The sequence below is a fragment of the Arvicanthis niloticus genome, chromosome 24 (assembly GCF_011762505.2).
Source record: "Arvicanthis niloticus isolate mArvNil1 chromosome 24, mArvNil1.pat.X, whole genome shotgun sequence".
Classification (NCBI taxonomy): domain Eukaryota; kingdom Metazoa; phylum Chordata; class Mammalia; order Rodentia; family Muridae; genus Arvicanthis; species Arvicanthis niloticus.
The window spans coordinates 41,752,177-41,759,660 of record NC_133432.1 but is presented as its reverse complement, the minus strand read 5'-3'; the positions used below and the strand labels follow the sequence as shown (position 1 = coordinate 41,759,660).

Genomic DNA, 7,484 nt, shown 5'->3' with positions numbered 1-7,484 from the left:
AGCTGTGTGCTCTCTGTCCGCCGTCAACAAGCCTTGGGGGTAATGGTGGAAGCCTGGTGATTAGCGCTGACTGTGGTAAATCCCTGGATAATAGTTGTTATCATTTATGGGTGCCAGCAAAATGACAACTCTCTCAGTGGGGGTGGGGGGTGGGGTACTAGCTGAAACCAAGCGATCAAAACTTCCGACTGCCCTGTCTGTGAAGGAATCTTCGCATGTCGTCACTTCCAGACTGAAGGGCGCAGGCGCCTTGTGAACTGCCATGTTTGGCTTCCAGAGGGTTGGAAGCCGCTGGAACAGTCCACCTTTTGACAAAAATGACTGAGGACAGAAAGTATGGAGCACAGAAGACAATTTTCTCAAGCGAGGGAAATAAACACTGTAGAATGTCAGAGTAAAATAACAATAATGAAGAAATGGCTTCAGGTGTAAAACATAAATTCCCAGAATCTGCATACGTCCAAAGGCTCCATATTTAATAAGCATGATCAAAAGAAAATTTCCCCAGGGAAATTAATATCTATTGGTGCTACCTTTGAGCCAGTCAGAACTGCTAAAAGATTGCTGACCTGATCCAAAGGCTTTCCTGCATCCGGATTCGTGTAATTGCATTACGTCGAGAGACAATCAATCATGCACTTACTTGGTTTATCACGACCAAGTGTATTCTTCAGGACTAATGGGCTTTATTCATGCACTTTTAACATGCAGAAAAATACTCCATTTTTTTTTAAATCAAGTCTTTCATTTAGGTCTAACCAAAGTGACAATACTTTCTAGGATCCCAAGACCAGGGTTTTCTAAGCCTTACCCTGAAGCGGGGTCTCCTGTTTTTACATTCAGAACAATGAGGGCTCCCACAGAGGAAAGCTGGCCACAAGCATGCATTTAAACAGCTGGCCTGGCATTCAGAAGAGAAGCTGTTAAAAGCACAACACAGAATCCAATCAGGAGCAGAACCAAAATGCTCCCTTTGAGCAGCATTGAGCAATGAGGTCCCATGAGCAGCGGGGGCTGCTGTGATCAGGAACTCAAAGTCACTCTCCCCCCCCCCCCCCCCCCCCCCCGGTGGTGCCTCTCAGAGCCTCCCCTCACCAACCTGCCCTGTCTGGCTTGGTTCCACACCAGATGGCCAGCTTCTCTCATCCGGTATGGAGGAGGAGTCTGGGAAGGACAGCTCCCCCTCTGCACTGCAGCATCCTGAGGGCAGATGGACTTAACACGGCTTTTGAATTCAGTTCTGAGGCCTGAGGAGTGAGCTCTTCCTTTGCTCTCCATCTTTTCTGGGTCTCTGTGGACTTCCAGGTGACTGGCTGGGAGCATTTTAGGGCCAAGGTCTCAAAAGGGAGCAAGGAGAAGTCAAAGTCCTGTGTCTGGATGCTGATGGACTAAGTGGGGGGAAACTAAGGAATCTGTACTCTACAGGACCCCACACTGTATATGCTTCTGGCAGGGCTGAGGGATGATGCATAGAGGGCTAGCTGATAGGAAAAGAGGTTATGTCAAATCTCCCACCCCCACTGCCCTGTCCCATCACCTCCCTCCCCCATGTCAGCTTCTCCCTGTGTCTCACTGAGCCATATGAACCAGTCTTAGGCACTTCTGGTTACTTCCAAACCACAGTATACATCCCTGGAGTATCCCACACTCCAGACCTCTGGCCTCCTGTGAGATGTATCTGCTCTGACCATGATCTCCCTCCCGTGATGCCCTCTCCAGTAACATCAGCATACTCAGACCAGGCTCTCCATTTTTTGTCCTGGTGAGGGAGAGATGCCTTCTGTGTACTCTGAGAGATCTTTATGTGTGCTATTTCACCCGTCGATTTCATCTGAACTCCCATATCCCAGACTCAAAGAAGCCAAAGAATTCATTGATGTCACAAATCACCCCATTACTATGTGAAACCTGCGTTTTTTTTTCCCTAGTCCCTCAGATAGCAGAGGGACCATGGTGGCAAACTGTCATTCATGCCTGATGAATTGGGGAATCTGTCTCAGCCTATGAAGAGCCCAAAAAGTACCAAGTCCCTGTGGGGTGGGAGGATTGATGATACTTCCTGCTTCTTGCATTTTAAGTTACTACTACAGTAGACATCTTGGCTTCTTCCATGAAGCCTTCAGTGTTGTCTCTGTGGCTATCCAGTGTTGGTGCCCAGTATACCCATGTGGAACCAATACATTAAGTCTAATGAATGTACTTACTATTGGTGTGGTTTGAGGAAGGGGCCCAGAGTCAGCAGCTCATCACTAGGCGAGGGCTGGGTCCTGGTTGCTTCTCCAAGCAGAGGAATGATAACACCCACAGGTTTTGAAGGTAACTTGGTCTTCTATTTCTGTACATTAAGCAGCACTGAGAGGCAAAAGAGAGAGCAAAGAAGACTCGCCAATTGGATTCATGACACAAAGGCTAAGACTTTTAAAATAAATGTCCCTTCAAATGTCAAGAGCCCTGAGTGCGCTCTTGGTCTTCTGCCCTACGATACTGTCTTTGTGTTTTCAATCTTCTCATCTGCCAAAAACCAGATCAACAGTGTTTTTACATTTTCGAATTCTTTTTTCAAAAAGATTTTATTTACTTTTGTTTTACGCATGTGGGTGTTTTGCCTGTATGTATGTATACTGTGTGTGTGTGTGTGTGTGTGTGTGTGTGTGTGTGTGTGTGTAGTGCCCCTGATAGCCAGGAAAGGGCATTGGTTCTTTTTGAATTAGACGTATACATGATTGAGAACTGCCATGTGGGTGTTGGGAACAGAACCTGGGTCCTCTGCAAAAGCAGCCAGTGCTCTTAACTGCTGAGCCATCCCTCTGCAACCCGAATCCAACTCTTACTGTTGCAATAAGAAAAAAATATAGTTACCAGAGACACTAATGTTCTCCAAATAAAGCTCTGCCTGTAGGTTTTCACCACTTCACCTCATCATTAGCCATTAAATCAAAGTCACTGTCCCCACAAGGAGACACATTTGCTCTGGTCTCTGATTAGGACATGAATGAGAAGCAATGGTTGCTCCGAGGTGAGCTAAAGAGAACTACAAGAAGCTTTCTTGGAGACTGTCCTGGGTGTTTTGTTTTGTATTTTCTTTTCTTTTCTTTTCTTTCTTTCTTTAACTTGGCACAAGCCAAAGTCATCTGGGAAGAGAGACTCTCAATTGAGAAATGCCTCTATCAGACTGGCACACAGACAAGCAGACAAGCCCACCTGGAAGTTTCTTACCCCAGAGTAGGTGGTCCTGGATTATCTGAGAAAGCAGGATGACTGAGCCACAGGGGCAAGCCAGTAAGTAGCATTCCTTTACGCTCTCCGCTTCAGTTCCTGCTTCCGGGTTCCTGCCCTGACTTCCCTCAGTGATGAACTGTGACCTGGAACTGTGAGATGAGATACACCCTTTTCTCCCCAGGTTACTTTTGGTCATGGTCTTCATCACAGCACTAGAAACCCAAACTAAGATATAGACTCCGAATGAATTACCAACTCTGTGTATGTAAGAGATGCCGTTTGCCACATGCCCCGTACTCTGCAAGCGTTTCTCTGAAATAATTGCCAATGTTCACATCACCACTGAGGCCCTCAATATGGCCCTGGCCTTCAAGGAGCTCCCTTGAAGAAATCCTCTTGAGCAGGGTAGACTTGTGCTGTCACTGTGACTGTAGCTACAGGATTGTGATGTAGGGATGAAGATGTCCCCTGGGTCCTTTAGGAGGGATAAGCTAGAAAACCACAGAACAACAACAACAACAAAATAACAGCTCAGCTGGCACAGGGCATGCCTTATTGGTTGGAATTGTAGCAGAGTGGTCCTCTGATGTGTCTGGCTGTATCTGTGATGGTGGAGCCGGCTGAGCGGAGATGGGGGAGGGTGTGGGTTGGGAGAGATAAGTGGTGTTATTCACTCCAATAGATGCCTCTCTTGCTCTTCAGGCTAAAGTCCATGATAAATGGAGTCTGGAACCTTCAGGGCAGCTCTGGGATGGTTTATCTGAAGTCCCAAGGGCAACAGGAAGTACCTCAGGCTGGAATCAGACTGCCCAGTATGGAGGGACTGTCATGGGTATGGCCTCCTGTGGCTGGCTCAGGGATGACCATTTCAAGCAGGTCCTGACATCAAGTGGTCACGTGCCCACTACATTCTTCTAATCTGGGAGGAAATGCTGGAGAGGCATCCTCTCTCTGCCATGTCTGGCCATAATGTGTTGCTACAAGCTTCTAGGGACCACACCCCACGATGCTTGCTACTGAGTAAGATAAAGAAGATCTCTGATGTTTGGGGATCAAGTTGATAGCAGGAGGTGGATGTAAAAATAAAAACCAGTCACAATAAACTACTCTGCATGTCATATAATTTCACTCATATGGCATATTCTGGAAAAGAACTAGACCAAACCAAACAAAACAAAAAACAGTGGCTGTCAGGGGCCCCAACTTCATTGGGGCCAAAGGGACTTGGGAGGACAATAAAGATATGTCACTGGTGGCTTTTGTTCTATTAATATTTCCCCAAATGTACAGAAATATGTCCTGAGTCAAGCAGATGTTACTATATCCATGTAGTTTTTATAAAGAGAAAATAAATCAGCGGAATTCAGAGTTACAATGCTGTGGTATTTAAGGAGACAGAGGAGCCAGTCTTTCCTGGAAGAGTAGAGGAACCGGGTTGGGGAGACTCCAGGAGGTAGAATGAGTATGAACATTAAGTATAATAAGACTTGTGGTTCTACAGATTGGCCGAGTGTGCCAGAGAGATAGAAGGGAAGGACCAGCCCAGCTGCAGGACCAGCATAAGACACAGAACTTATCCAGCCCCTCTGTGTGTTCTGTGAGCTGCTTGGCATTGGGTACCAAAGCATCTGCAGGCATCCTAGCCTGGACAGTCCCATAGATGATGCTCCAGAAAAGGGCCAATCACCACCCTCACCCCGCCCACTATTGTCTGTGAGCTAACATGACAGAACACTGGGAGGAATAGAAATGCATTCTCATTGGCTGGGGAATCCATAGCCAAGATGCTGGAAGGTTTACAAACTGGTGAGGGCTGCCCTCCACTCCCAAGAGGGAGGTTTGAAGCTTTGTTCTCCTGTCTTTCAGGCTGGAGGAAGCAGGGGGGCTAAAGAATAAGCAGATTGGTATCTACATGAACCCTCTTTTATTGAGACTTGAATTCTATTCATGAGGAAAGAGCCTTTGTGGTCCGATGCCTTCTTAAAGACCCCCCCCACCTTTTAACCATAACACTTTTCAACATCAAAAGAATTAGGTAGTATAAAACAAGTTACTTAGCCAAGTTTAACATATAATTCAGCTGGACCTTTGTGGTATAGATTAAGACAGGATGATGTTTGGGCTCAGAGAGAGAGTCTAGGGCCAGCTAAGCAACTTAGGGAGACACTATCACAGAATAAAATAAGCAAACCTGGGCTGGAACAGCTTCTATGATAGCATGCTTGCCTAGCATGTGCAAAGCCCTAGGTTCAATCCCTGTTACAGCCAAAAGCCCATGAATTCAGTGGTATTAACTGCACTTTGAGCACTGAGCTGCAGAAGCCAGCCCTGCACCCACAGCTGCTGCCTCCCCCGCCCACTCTCCTGCAGCCACTGGTACACTCTAATCCAGTCACTGTCTCTAGCTGTTTCGTGTAATCAGAATCATTCAATACATGTCTTTTTGCATCTGGCTTTTCTTCATTGAGCATATTTGTGTTTTGTATTTAATGAGGTTAGTGAGCCCGGAGAGGATTTTGTCATTGGAGATGGGTGGGGGAAGGGAAAGGCAGCCTGTGGAGTGAAGCATCAGGACTTATTATGGGCTGGCAGGACTGGTCTCCGGGCATCCCACACTGTATGCAGCCGCATCACACCTGCACCCCCATCAGGACCCAGGCTCGCTGGGCCCCTTCCCTCAACAAGTTTGCTACACCCGAGGTTCTTACCTGTGGAATTTCTGAACCGGGTTTTGTGTTTGTGTGTGAGCAGGAATTGCTAATGAGGTGACCCGAGAGCAGGATTTGGAGTTAATTAGCCCTTGAACTGCCAGGACTAATTGCATTTGGTGGGTTCTGACATTTCTAAGAATAATTAAGAACCTGGTTGTCACATTTCACAAAGGCCTGACTACTGTGTGAATGGTCCCCCTTGTTCTTCCCAGTGCATAAAGTCTGGAAATATACGAGGAGCCATACCTGGTGCTAAGTGCAGATTCTTGGATAAAATGTTATATTTAAAAAAGCTTTTCATATAGATCAGTGAAATACAATGACCTCATTAATGGTGACACGTCAAAAATACCTGATGCCGGGTGGTGGTGGCTCACGCCTTTAATCCCAGGACTTGGGAGGCAGAGGCAGAGGCAGGAGGATTTCTGAGTTAGAGGCCAGCCTGGTCTATAGAGTGAGTTCCAGGACAGCCAGGACTACACAGAGAAACCCTGTCTCGAAAAACAAAAACAGAAACAAAAAATATACCTGAGATCCCTGGGGGTTGGGGGTACTAATGGTTGGTTGGCATTCACCATGTGCTTACTGTCTGCCTGGCACTGCAGTTCGAGGCTCACAAGAGCCAATGAGGTGGATGTAGTTCTTGTCCCCAATTAATGGAGAAGAAAACCGAGGCACAAGAAGGTGTGAGAGTTTTTCAGGGCCATGTTGTAGATTGGCCTGGTGCCGTTTGTAATTTGATGCTAATTCTGCTTCCTCGTACTTGCCTCTGTACAAGGACAGATGTTTATTTTCCTGTACATATTACTGCTCTGTCATAAAGCACTTATTAACCTCAAATTTGCATCCAATTCTGGTTTTTTTTTTTTAAAAAAGATTTATTTACTTTACTTTTCTTGTATAAGCATTTCCATACATGTTTGAGTGTGCACCACACATGTGGCTGGTGACCTCAGAACTGGAATCAGAGACAGTTGTGAATCTCCATGTGGATGCTGGGAATGGAACCCTGGTCTTTTGCAGAAGTAGCAAGTGCTCTTAACTGCTGAGCCACCTCTGCAGTTCCCTGGAACCTTACATTTTAAGAATCACTTTTAAATGAAGAAACAAATGCACCAATCTTTAACTCATCTTCCACTCAAGTGGTGTTGTAATGCTTTCTGCACTGTCTTCATTCATTCACTAGATACTGGGTGAGCATCCATAGCCAGGAAGAGGAATTTGGAGATGGAGTCTGTCTAGCAAGCATTTATAGCTCAAACACATGCAACAATACATTATCATACTGTTCTATATCATGAGGTGATGTCACACATGAAGGTTGAGTCACACTGTATCTGAAATGTGAGGGACCAGAAGTGTTTCTGATTTTTGGCATATTTATACAAATGTTCTAGTTGGGCAAACTTCATCCAAACATTCAAATCCAAATTTTACTGGCACAGTGAGCAGACAGACGTGGTCTCAGAAGAACCCTACCTCAACTCCCTCAACCAGCATCTGGATCTTTGGAAAATAAAAGTCTGTAGTTTAAGCTATGTTGTTATGGCAGTC

At 46.0% G+C, this 7,484-nt stretch overlaps 1 long non-coding RNA gene across 2 annotated transcripts; it reads right to left on the bottom strand.

Moving 5' to 3' along the window:
* Window positions 1-767: 767 nt before the first annotated feature.
* LOC143438215 (uncharacterized) lies at window positions 768-3,332 on the bottom strand. 2 transcript variants are annotated; one of them, XR_013107209.1, is made up of 4 exons: window positions 3,217-3,332; window positions 2,205-2,352; window positions 1,100-1,337; window positions 768-920 (listed from the first exon to the last, which is right to left on the bottom strand). It is a non-coding gene; the product is annotated as an uncharacterized LOC143438215 (long non-coding RNA). The 2 variants fall into 2 exon arrangements; XR_013107210.1 differs by having other exon boundaries at window positions 1,100-1,313.
* Between the last annotated feature and the right edge of the window lie 4,152 nt (window positions 3,333-7,484).